Source organism: Lupinus angustifolius, chromosome LG02 (assembly GCF_001865875.1).
Source record: "Lupinus angustifolius cultivar Tanjil chromosome LG02, LupAngTanjil_v1.0, whole genome shotgun sequence".
In the NCBI taxonomy this organism is placed as follows: Eukaryota; Viridiplantae; Streptophyta; class Magnoliopsida; order Fabales; family Fabaceae; genus Lupinus; species Lupinus angustifolius.
In genome coordinates this window covers 20,805,738-20,819,311 of record NC_032010.1, presented here as the reverse complement: position 1 = coordinate 20,819,311, position 13,574 = coordinate 20,805,738, and the positions used below count along the sequence as shown (strand labels likewise).

The following is a 13,574-nucleotide window of genomic DNA, read 5'->3' as shown; positions in this document are numbered from 1 at the left end:
ATGTTAATTAGCATCAACTATGCATTTGATGAAGGCCTAAAATGAGTTTATAGAAAATTTGTTTTCATTTTTTAAAATAATAGTGACTTAGTAAAATAATCCTGTTAACACAGTTATGTGAATAAAGTTAAGGAGGGTGCTTATGTCAAAATTGAATGAACATATGATGTTAACATGTTCTTTTATAAAATGAGGTTTAGTCATGTAAAGAAACCCCATATATAAATACTAGATTTGTTTCAAAGAATTTTTATGAAAATTTAAATGTTTTATTGGAAAAAATAATGTCAATCTATATAAAATTTGTGTTGGAATAATCTCGATCATTAGATTTCTTACTAATTGTGTTCCTTGGCATCATGTTAATATCTTAGTAATTCCTATGGGTCCAAAATGATTGGCATTGTCCTAATTCAATTCATGTTATTGTAATCAATTAATTTTTATTTTTAAAGGTTAGGGTTATGGAAATAGGATCGCATGTCCCAAAAAGTTCATGTCTTCATATATTAGATCAATTACATTCATCTATATGATATAAAAAATATATTTTATGTTTTTATTTTTAATTAGATGTCACTTTTTAATTAGCTTAGTACATAAATGAGACACAAAAAATGAGACAGATAATCTCCATTATAGGGTTCTGACCTTTGGGTCTTGCTGTGTTGAAGACAAAACTCTCTGCACCTACGTGCTCAATAAGCTTATATCATGTTATTGTTTAGAATGTGTGCATAATTGCGATATGCTTCATTGTCGACATGCCCACAACTCTAAAAAGTCATATAGGTTATGTTCTAGTGTTGTTGAGAGGTCAAACACTTCACTATGGCGTCAGAGAGACTCGGATGATGAAAATCACATGTCCTAATAACATCCACAGTAATTGTCTTTAAAATTGTTCTTAATAGAATAAGAATGTTCTTATTCTATTTTACATTGTGGCATTCTTATACCTTGTGTTTTGTTCTTAAATAAAAATAAAAGTGACTAAATAAAAACACTCCTTATTGAAGAGAATAAACATCAAAAAATCCAAAATCATTACAAAAAATTTCAATTTTGCAAAAATGAAAATTTAGAAAAAAATCGAAAAACCCAAACTTGTTTTCCTTAAACAAAAATTCCACTAATTGCATGTATATCAAAAAAATTATATTTTTATTTATAATTGATTTCTAATATTTATAATAAATTATAACATTTTTTAATTTATTAATAATTAAGTAATTATTCTTAATATTTTGATATATTTATTAAAAAAAATATATAAGTGTATGATAGATTGTGAGACACAAATAAGAATATGAATAATGTTGGCTATTTTGGGAAAAAATAAATGTTCTTATTTTATGAGGAGTTGTAATCAATTATAAAATAATGTATGAGAAATGTTGTTCTCCATTGTAAAAGCTCTAACTTGGTGTAATTTAAATATGTGGATTTAATATATTATTTTTGTAAAATAAATTTAAATAAAGTGTAATTTTTTATTTGTTGGTAAATATTGGAGCATAATGAGCATGATGACTTGCCAACCAAGCAACATGAGCATGGTGACTTGCCAACCAAGCAACATGAGCATGGTGATTTGTCAACCAAGCAACATGGAAATGCATCACATGGTCACATAAAAAACACTCAAGGTTCATCTCATGATCCAACACGAGTCATTGGCCTAACCAGCACGGTCGGAATACTATGCACCACGACACATCAGGTTCAAGACCCTGACCGAGACAACACAATCAGAATAGCTCAAGCCATGCCAAGTAAAAGGCGCATGCCCCTCGGTCAGGTTGCTCAAGTCTGGCACATGTCCCTCGGCCAGGTTGCTAGAGTCAGGCGCATGTCCATCGGTCAAGCTGCTTAGGATGACACATCAGGTCTGACTAGGTTGGCACACCAAATATCACGCTTGGCGCGTCAGATGCCTTGTTGGACGCATCAACATTACAGGTCAAACTCTTGGCGCACCAAATTCCTACCCAGGTCATGAAGCATGCTCAGTCAGAATTTATGCACATGGGCTATTAATTGGCACATGGGCTATTAATTGGCACATGTGTTTTATATGAGCACACTTTATATATTCTAGAAGGGTCTTCATTATAAGTTAGTTTGGAAAGTTTGTTAGATTGTTAGCTAGGGTTTTCACCACTTTTAGTTAGGTTGCTTCTGTTACAAGCAACCATACCTTCTTGTATATAAGTAAGCCAATGACTTATGAATAAACACAACGGAAATATAATAACATTATGAGGTATATTGAGTCACAATTTTGCAATATGGTATCATAGCCTTATTAGAGAAGGCTCTGTTTACCCAAGTTGCAGATAAGCTTTACTCACCTCACCCAAAGAAAGATCTAGCCAAGAATCCTAGCAAAGGAAGAAAAAGAGCTAAGAATTGATTAACAATGGAGCAAGAAAGAAGCATGCTAACAACATTGAGCACCAGTGAGGTGCAAAGCCCATATTTCCTCAATCCAGGAGAGAATCCAGAGGATGTATTGGTCACACCAGCACTAGAGGGAACCAATTATCACTCATGGATGACATCCATGAGGAGAGCACTAAAGACTAAGAACAAACTGAAGTTTGTTGATGGCTCTATTACACCTCCACCACAATCATCACTCGAATATGATATGTGGAATAGATGCAACAATATGGTCATATCTTGGATCACAAGATCTCTTTCAATAGAGATTGCACAAAACACTATATACATTGAAAATGCACAGGATTTATGGGCATATGTAAAGGATAGATTCTCAAAAGGGGGTTATTTCAGGATTTCAGATGTATTGCAAGAATTGCACTCAATGAAGCACGGAGATAGGAGCATATCATCTTACCACATAGAATTGAAGACACTCTGGGAAGAACTAGAGTCCTTGAAAATGATACCCATATGTGTTTGCGAGTTCAAATGCAATTGCGGATCAACCAAAGCTGTTAGAGACCAAAGAGAAGTGGAACATGTTATCTGTTTTATGAAGGGATTAAATGATGAATTCAGTCAACAAGAGCACAAATACTTCTTATGGAGCCACTACCATAAATAAACAAGGCATTCTCACTAGTGCATCAACAAGAAAGGCGATTTGATGAAGTCAATCCAACAAATTCTAAAGCACTACTCAATTTCTCAAATGATAAACCTGGCACTATCAGGTGTGAGACTACACAACAATGGAAATCAAGATTTCTTGGACAAAGAGGAAGTACTATGCAAGGAAGAGGAAGAAGTTTTGGTAGAGGTTTCAATATAGGCTTTGGTGGACATAGGAATGGTGGACAAAAGGTATGTACCTATTGTGGAAGGAACGAGTACACATAGAGACATGTTATTTCAAGTATGGCTTTCCTCCCAACACATCTCAAGGGAGAACAAGACAAGACAATGGACCAGTCAACATGACAACAACTCAAGAAAGGACCTTAGAGAAAATTGAGAAGGATCAGACACAAATCTCTGAGACAAAAAACATAGGCTTCAATTTTGGGCTAGAACACTATGCTCAACTAGAATCACTCTTCAAAAGCATTGGATCAAGTAGTGGACCAAACAATTGACATAATAGGAATCAACTCAGTGTCATACCAAGCAGTGGCACTCAAAGCAAACCTACCCAAGAATATCAAGAACCCTCAGGTATGAACGATCATTGGATACTTGATACAGGGGCCACTGACCATGTGTACCCCTCTCTATCAAATTCTAACACTTTCAAGCACATAAGGCCTATCACTATAAATTTGCCTAATGGAACCATTATATTGACCAAAATATCAGGCACAATAATCGTTTTTTAATCACATCTTATCTGTCCACACCAACATAGAACCTAAACATTATTTTCAAGCAGTGAAGCACCAACACTGGATAGAGGCTATGCAAAATGAATTGAATGTCCTTGAGGTTAACAGAACTTAGAGCATAGTTGACCTACCACCTAATAAAACACCTATAGGATCTAAATGGGTTTATAAAATTAAGTATAGGTTTGATGGCACAATTGATAGATATAAGGCAAGATTAGTTGCTAAAGGATATAACCAAACATAGGGCCTTGACTAGTTTGACATTTTTGCCCCATTTATTAAACTTACCATAATAAGACTCTTGTTGGCTATTGTAGCCTCACAACATTGGCTTGTGCATCAATTATATGTTAACAATGCCTTCTTACATGGTGATCTATTTGAGGAAGTTTATATGTCAATTCCTCAAGGTGTCATTTGCACAACCCCAAACAAGGTTTGTAAACTTCACAAATCTCTCTATAGCTTAAAGCAGGCTAAAGGGCAATGGTTCACTAGGTTAACCAAATGCTTGTTATCTCTTGGATACACATAATCTCATCATGACCATTCTTTATTCACTAAGGACTTAGATTCTGTTTTCACTGCCCTACTTATATATGTTGATGATTTGGTTTTGGCTAGTAATAGCCAAAAGGAAATTGATTTAGTTAAACTTTGATTGGACACTCATTTTAAAATCAAAGATCTAGGCCCAATCAAATACTTCCTAGGCCTGGAAATTTTTAGATCCACACAAGGCATCACTATATGCCAAAGAAAGTATGATATACTTGCAAATACTGGTTTTCTGGCATCAAGACCAACACCTACACCTATTGTGAAGACCACAAAATTACATCAAGACACCTCAACTCCTCACTTTGATCCAGCATCATACAGAAGTTTGGTGGGAAGACTCCTATATCTAACCAACACAAGACCTGATATCAATTTTGTTGTGCAACAATTGAGTTAGTTTATGGCACAACCAACCATCGCTCATCAGCAAGCTTTAACTCGTGTCTTGAGATACATCAAAGGGAGCCCTAGACAAGGGCTATTCTATTCTTCAACACCACATTTTCAACTCAAAGCATTCACCGATTCAGACTGGGCAGCTTGCCTAGACTCACGAAAATCCATCACATGTTCATGTGTGTTCCTTGGAAACTCCCTGGTTTCTTGGAAATCCAAGAAACAAACAACAGTAGCTTGTTATTCCTTAAAAGCATAATATAGAGCTTTGGCATCCATCTCATGTGAAATTCAATGGATCACTTATTTGCTTACAAATTTCCAGCTACAATTCACTCAACCTGCCCTTCTATATTGTGATAATGATTCAGCTAGATATATTAGTGCAAATTCTGTATTTCATGAGAGAACTAAGCATATTGATATTGATTGTCATGTGGTTCGAGAACGACTCCAAAACAAGCTCTTCCATCTTCTTCTCATCCAAACAAGTCAGCAAATAGCCGACATACTTACAAAAGCTTTGGATCCTACACCTTTCCACCACTTACTATCCAAGTCAGGCACAATTAACATCAATGTTCTAGCTTGCGGGGGGCTATTGGAGCATAATGAGCATGGCGACTTGCCAACCAAGCAACATGAGCATAATGACTTGCCAACCAAGCAACATGGAAATTCATCACATGGTCACAAAGAAAACACCCAATGTTCATTTCATGATCCAACACGAGTCATTGGCCCAACCAGCACGGTCAGAATACTATGCACCACAACACATCAGGTTGAAGACCCTAACCGAGACAACATAGTCAAAATAGCTCAAGCCACGCCAAGCATCATGCGCATGCCCCTCGGTCAGGTTGCTCGAGTAAGGCGCATGTCCCTCGGTCATGTTGCTCGATCCAGGCGCATGTCTCTCGGTCAGGCTGCTCAGGATGGCGCATCAGGTCTGACTAGGTTGGTGCACCAAATATCAAGCTTGGCGCATCAAAGGCCTTGCTGGGCGCATCAACATTACATGGTCAGGCTCGTGACTCTGGCCAACCTTAGGGCACCAAATTCCTATCTGGGCTATAAAGCATGCTCGGTCAGAATTTATGCACATGGGCTATTAATTAGCTCATACGTTTTATATGGGCACTTTATATATTCTAGAAGGGTCTTCATTGTAAGTTAGTTAGAAAAGTTTGTTAGTTGGGGTTGTTACCACTTTTAGTTAGGTTGTTTCCGTTACAAACAACCATACCTTCTTGTATATAAGTAAGTCAATGACTTATGAATAAATACAACAAAAATATGGCATATTGAGTCACAATTTTCCAACAGTAAACACTAATTATTGATCCAAGACAGATATACAAGAAATTGAAGGTATAGAGAATCTCATTCCTTTATGTGACACAAAAATTGTTTCGTAAAATGATAATGCTCATATATTATTGGTTATGTTTTCTTTGTTTTAGGTATGTCCTAAAGTTGAATAGGGATTTTAGAACTTGTTGGAGCGTGACTTATACCGGTAATTCTATAGTTTGTCTCTCTTAATCATCTAACATCCCATGTTGGATATGGAATTTTAATTTGGTGCTTTATATTGTATAGTCCACTCTGAAGCACAGATTCGTCAAACACTCTCATGTGTCGGTGTTCGACACGTATCCGATATGGATACGTTCGAATTCGTGAAGGATATGTATCCGTAGAGTATCCAAAAAATTTAAAAATAAAATAAAATAAATAAATATTAAGATACATATCCGATTTGTTTTCAATAAAATATAGTATATACTGATTTGTTTTCAGTAAAGTATAGGATATATAGATTCGTTTTCAATAAAATAGAATAAGATTGATTCGTTTTCATTAAAATAGAATAAGATAGATTTGTTATAGAGGACAATGATTTTAAATTTCCATTATATTTTTTACTTAGGATATTTTGATTTACACTTATAATTTTACATATTTTATATGTTTTTATTATTTTATACGTGTATCATTAAACATATCGTATCCTGTATTTTAGAAAAAACATATGTCGATGTACCAGATACGTATTGTATTCGACACACGTATCAATATAGGTGTTTTATAGATAGTCCATATATAACCCTGTCTATGGCCCTGAAGTTAAGGCTATTAACATTCATATGAGTACTAAAAAACTATTGGTGATTGCTTAGTGGAATGAACAATAACAAGTATTCAGAAATCAGAACATGCTAACTGATAAAAGGTTAAGAAATTTCACCCTTTATTTCCTTTCACTTTATCGAGACCTGCACCCTCCTTAGAGGGTATATGTGGTGCCCTTTATTTTTGGTCCACTTGTAGAGTCATATGATTACTAAATTAAGCCAATTTGTTTGTACTGATTATTGTAGGCTTTTTAGCGAAATATCATATTCTTGTTTTTTTGTATTACCAAATGTATTATCGTACTTTTTTGGTAAAGAATTAATTTCTTTCAGAGTTTGTGACTATTTTTTTCAGCTAATGTTGATACTAAAAATCAAATTATCAACCTTGAGAATCCAATAAGATTTTGCTTGTACCACTAGACCAACATCTTATTCATTATCAAATTCCACACTTCCAAAAGAATAAACAAGTATTAAAAAGGAAGCATGACATGAAGTGGAAAGCCACCATACACGTTGATGTATCAAATTTGCTAACTTTCTTTAACACAGTTCTGCACTGACTCAACTCAAAGTTGTGGTGTTACTCCCATTAACTACTTTAGTTAAGATTTATTTAGGGGTAATATTAAATAAAGCAGTGTTTATGACTTTTGTATTTAAGCATGTGGTACGGTATAGTGGCAGACCTATTAGCTTTCAGCCTTTGATTCGAGGTTTAAAAAGTTAAAGAGTAAAAAAAAAGTTAGGAAAATGGACAACTTGAGCAACAAATACCTATTCGACTTTATAAAGGAGATCACATTCTCTTTCCCGTAATGTCTGTTATTACTTCATATATATATATATATATATATATATATAATAAATTGTAATTGATCAGCAAATTATTATATTTTTGAATTATATATATTTTTTCAAAACTAATTACAATTCATTCCATATGAAGTTACATATATTATAGGACATAAAATATGTTTAAACCTATCTAATTAACATTTGACAATACCAAATCTGTTGAATTTAATTTATAACTCTCACCTCCCTAGCGGAGCCATCAATCCGATGCACTGATGGGTGGTTGAAAAAAAACACAAGGACGTTAAAGGAGAAGCGAGTAATTAAAATGCAATTATACAAAGTCGTTGTTTTTGGCAGCTGGTATTTCATATTTTTAATGTCACTTACACATTTTTGGTCAAAATCTTTGAATTTTATTATATTTAATTCTATCTTCCATCTTCTCCATATATAGTATTGACAATTAGGACAGTCTTATCTGTCCGTAGTCAAATAATGTCCGCATAAATTAAGGTTAATATGAGCATATCCATTTTTAAATAAGGCATTAAAAATTATATCATGTCTGTCGCAAACATGGACAGGTAGAGCGAACTTACGAGTCACCCAAAAATAAAAATATATATCTAAAAATTTATATACACTTCGTACAAAATAAACATTACATAACTTACATACAAATATATAAATGTATTTATCATAATAAACAATCATACAAAATGTAAATGCATATATATAATACAAAATATGCATAATATATAATTTACATGCAAAATATAAAAGGAATAGTATTTTCTTACATTTGATATACAAATGCATATATAATAAATGAAATACACTTTCTCCCATTCCACAAATACGTATTCTTTTGCGTATTTGATTTTCAAAATTCTCTAATAATATTTGTGTGTTGCTCGTTTTGTCTGTTTGAAATACCCACCAACGAATTCGTCGTGTTGGACTGACATTTTAGGGTGGTAACCGAACATATTTTTTATGTCATCACTACAAAAAAATATCTTGTTAGCCACGGTTATAACCGTGGCTATTTTACCAAAAAACCGTGGCAAAATACACCAGCCACGGTCAATATCATCATCTAGCCAATTGCTATAAGAAACCCAGATACTATGACCCATGATATATTGAAGAAACAATAAATTATTAACATAAGCAAACTTTGACAATACGTAAAAGAGCCGACATAGGCTGCAAATCATAGTAAAGAGGCACACATGTAAGAAGTTCAATAACCGTACAGTCAAGACTCCAAATGTCAGAAGCAGCACACACACCATACATTTCTATAACCTGGAAAATTAAAGCACAGTTATTTGTGATCACCCTCGAAAACATCAAATTAGAGACCACTTCTATAACCCACAATCCAAATTATTAGGTTTGCAGAAGAAAATCACACAATTAATACCTTTGGGGCCACCCAATATGGTGTTCCAACAACTGAATGAGTATTAACATCAGCCTCTGTTAACTTTGTTGCAACAACTGCATCATTCTATATCTTTTCATGCGAAACATATACATGGGGAACTGGAGCAGATAGTACCATTAAGCTAATAAGCAAAATAAAATTTCATCCATTTATGAGAAAGCAAGTTTTATGAGAAAATTAAATTATATCAAATAATCATCATACCATGGATCACTTTGGAACAGTGAGAGTTTGGTTTTTGCTGGAAGAGGAATTATAAAATCACACAGAAGAGTAATTCTGTCTCTTTATAGGACAGAGTAATTCCAAATCTTAATCAATATAATTAGGGAACTAATAACCACATATCATATAATGATGTGGTTAATTACATTTATCATACCAGAAACAAAGTGTGATGTATCCTTTTCCATCATATGTCTGCAGCAAGGAAATTAGTGGATAGTGCTACCTGCATAAAAGAATAATCAATTACTTTTTCTTTAAAGAAATGTTCTAGGCCCTACCATGGAAATGGCACCAAACAGCTCATGGAAACTAACTACCTTCTCGCCCAATTTGAAGGGAGGGAGACCTTTGTAAGGGCATGTACTGCACCTGAAAGCATCCCCTAGCCCACACTGTAGACCAAAAACAACTTCTGAGAGTAATGCCAAAAATAGGTGCCAAGTCTGAAGCAGCATTAGAGGATAGAGTGATGCAATGGAGGGTATTATTCACAATTTTTGCATTAGGTGTGGTTGGCTAAATGAATTTAGAAGAATATTTAAAATTACTAATTCTGCAAAGCTTCAATAGATGAATTGGAAGGAATGGAAATTTCATGTGATATGATTTATAATACTGGATAGGATACAATTTTTTATTACAAAAACACCTTTTCTTTTGTGCATGTAAAAGAAATATATATGAACCCTAATCCCAAAATTAACATGTATATATGAAACCTAATCCCAAAATCAAGTTATAAAAATTATTATTATTATTTTAAAAACTTATTCAGGTTGAATTTATAACAAACTGAAAACACATTCCCACAATTTATGTATTGGAATCAAATATATTTTTAGAGTTGAGGAACATCAGAGTAACTTTCAAGCATGACGCCTCAAGCAAATGACATAGCCCATTAATGTTGGTGTTCAATGAACTTGTTCTGTCTGTGCCCATGAAAAACATTTGGCTTCAATAAGCCAAATCAAGTTGAGTATATGCTTCTTCCTATTTACCTAGATGGTGGTTAGTGAGCAAGCAAATGGTCATGGGACTGATTGTTCAATGGTTTTTGGAGGGTATGACATATAAGCTTATACAATACATTGGTCACACCAAACAATGTATTGCATTAGCTTATACTATAATGTCTTATACGGCATGCCAAAAGGGCCCTAAGCCTCTAAATCCATAGTACTAAACTATATGTAATAGAACTACATAAGGCAAGGATTTATGATGCAGCACAAGCTCTGTAACAAAGCTAGCCATCTAATCAAACCACTGTAAACCTATTGAACTGTTTTTGTGTCTGGTGTGTGTGCATCCACATTTCTCAAACTTTAGAACGTGCCACGTAAGATGTAAAATGCAAGATGATATAACAAAATTTATATTGCAAAAAGAAACATGGAAAAGGACATACACTGCCACAAGCTGATTGAGGATTACTAATCTGCTCTGCAGTCAATCCTAACTTCAATACTTTCTCCTCTTCTTCAGCCCTCCCGACAGAGCAATTAAAAAACCATGTCTATAAAGGGATTATCTAGAAAATTTAACATCGGCGGAAAACAAATTTGAATCTTCAAACACTTTAAAAGCACGTGCCATTGGGCTTATCAACACCACCAGCAGGTTCTTGGTGAAATGTTATATACTCCTCATGTTAAAATTACCACTCAAATTGTTTGGCTATCTCCTTATTACAACAATACTATGTGAACACTAGTAAAAATGTAACTACATTTGAAAATAAACTTCTAAATTTCAGGGAAAAAATGTAAAGTAACACAAAACCAAATCACTCACAGTGGCGACAGATTTGTTGTTTGGATTCTCCTTTTTTAACTTTTCTCTGAACTCAGCCTTGCATCAACAACAACTTACAAAGTAAAAATCAGAAATCAATAATCATCGCAATAAGAAGAAAATGATTCAATAATTTGAAGAGAACTAAACTGTACATGAAAAAAGAAGAAAGTGATTGGAGGCCTCTTAGGCTTGTTTGGTTCTATTAAACTGACATTCACTGAAAATTAGGGATTATAATTTCTCATATTTCTATATCTGATAATATTATAGATTAGAGAAGCTCAAAATTAGGGATTTGAGAAACTCAAAAATTAGGGATTTGAGAAACTCAAAAATTAGGGATTTGAGAAACTCAAAAATTAGGGATTAGAGCTGATGAAGTGATTTGAAACAAAATTATAGAATTAAAAAAGGAGATAAAGTGATTTCTTACAGATATATGAACGATCTTGGAATTCAACAAAGATGAAGTGATTTTTGGATAGTGATGAAGTGAAGAAGTGATTTCTAGATAGTGATGAAGTGAAGAAGTAATTTCTGGATAATTAATTTTTAAGCTTTTATATTAGAGTCATGGTGTGGTGTGATTGTGTGAAAGTGGTAAAGTGAAGAAGTGATTTTTGGAAAAGAGAATAGAGTGATGAACGTGAAAGTGATGAATGTTAAAGTGTGATAGTGAAAGATGAACATTAATATTATTTACCATGGGCTACACAATATTAATTTTGGGCCTTATTTTTTTGAATTTGCCATGATGTTAGTAAGTGTGGCAAACAGTATGTCCCCAAATGTCTTTTGTTTTGTAGTGCATGTCCGCCCAATAAGTACATACGAATGAGTCACATGGACTTTACCCGAATTGTTAATTATTTGAAATTTTTAATTTTATTTTATTTAAAAATAATTAAATATGGACTGTTTATTCTTTTTCTATGGACATGTCAAGATCTACGTCCACTACTACAAGGAATACATTTTATTTTTATTTGAGTAAAATTATACCACTGTTCTTCCACAAAGCTTAAACTCTTAGCTTGAATTGTACTTTTTCACAACTAAAAATGTACAATCATAATAAAGTGGGATGTTATTGATAAACAATCATTAATAAGTAAAACTATTTTATGGCACGTGTCACCTTCATATATGTAGGAGAGTTTTTAAAATAATTTTATAAGATTTTTTTTCATTTTCTAATGATGAGTTAAGAGTATTACTATTTCATTAATTAAGTTGTGCATTTACTTCACTATTTTAGTTGCAATATTAGCACCTATATAATTAATTAGATTTTATTTTGTACCTCATTCACAAGATTGAGATTGCTGAATATTTTCCTATATTCTTTTTTCAATTTAGTTTGGTCTTTCGGTCCTAACAATTATAGTTTTTACTGGAATGATCCTCCCTCTTATCGAAAACTTGAAACTAATTGTCTGAAAGTCTGAAACTAATAAATGTCATTGGAAATTTCATCCTTTTTCATTCCTCCACTTCTTTCACAGAGAAAGCCCCACTGGGTCACATTACAATAATGAAATCTAACTACTGATATTAATTATTTGCATTCGACAAATATATCCATGTCTTACTCCAAAGTTCAAATAAAGTCAAATAATATTATCTTAATGAATTGCTGATCCAAAAAAAAAACATTATCTTAATGAAGCTTTGTTATGTATGTGTCATGGTAAGACGCTCTATTATATTTAATTGACTTGTACTAATATTAAGGACTAAATTGATTAATGTCAAAATAAAAAATTAAGGTTGTCTTTTCATAATATGAGATACCAAATTAACCGATACAGTTAATTTCAAACATCAAATTGATGTCTCATTCGATTTTGCTGACATTTTCTCAAAAAAGGGTGTTAATTAAAATTTTGGATGAAGGAACATAAAAGCCGAGTTGGGGTACGTGGTTAATGTTAGAATAATGTTTTTTCCCGTCACATTTTAGTTCGCATATCTTATATTTATTGACGTGACAAAATTAGAATATGAGCATAGTATATGCTATGGTTTTTTTTAGGATTGAACTGCTGGTGTTTAATTTGGAGCTGCATCTTTAGAGCTGTTTGTGTCTGTTGTATTTTGTTTTGATTTTTTTTGTTTTCTCACATTTCATCTCTTGGAGACATTTACAGCTATGTGGAATTAACTCTCCCAACGAGTATTTTTTTCATTTACAAGACTCCACCCGAAACTTTACTTAAAGGGAATCAAACATGTACATTTGAATCCAACAACACACGTTGGTTTGTCAGTGTAAGAGTTTTTTACACTACCAGTGTATAATTCACTATTCATTTTCAATTATGATTGACTTTTTAAGAAAAGTAATCCAAATGAAGA

The 13,574-nt window shown here is 33.2% G+C and overlaps 1 long non-coding RNA gene across 1 annotated transcript; it reads right to left on the bottom strand.

Moving 5' to 3' along the window:
• Positions 9,093-10,910, bottom strand: LOC109329220. The gene is made up of 3 exons (XR_002105529.1): positions 10,828-10,910; positions 9,734-9,808; positions 9,093-9,639 (listed from the first exon to the last, which is right to left on the bottom strand). It is a non-coding gene; the product is annotated as an uncharacterized LOC109329220 (long non-coding RNA).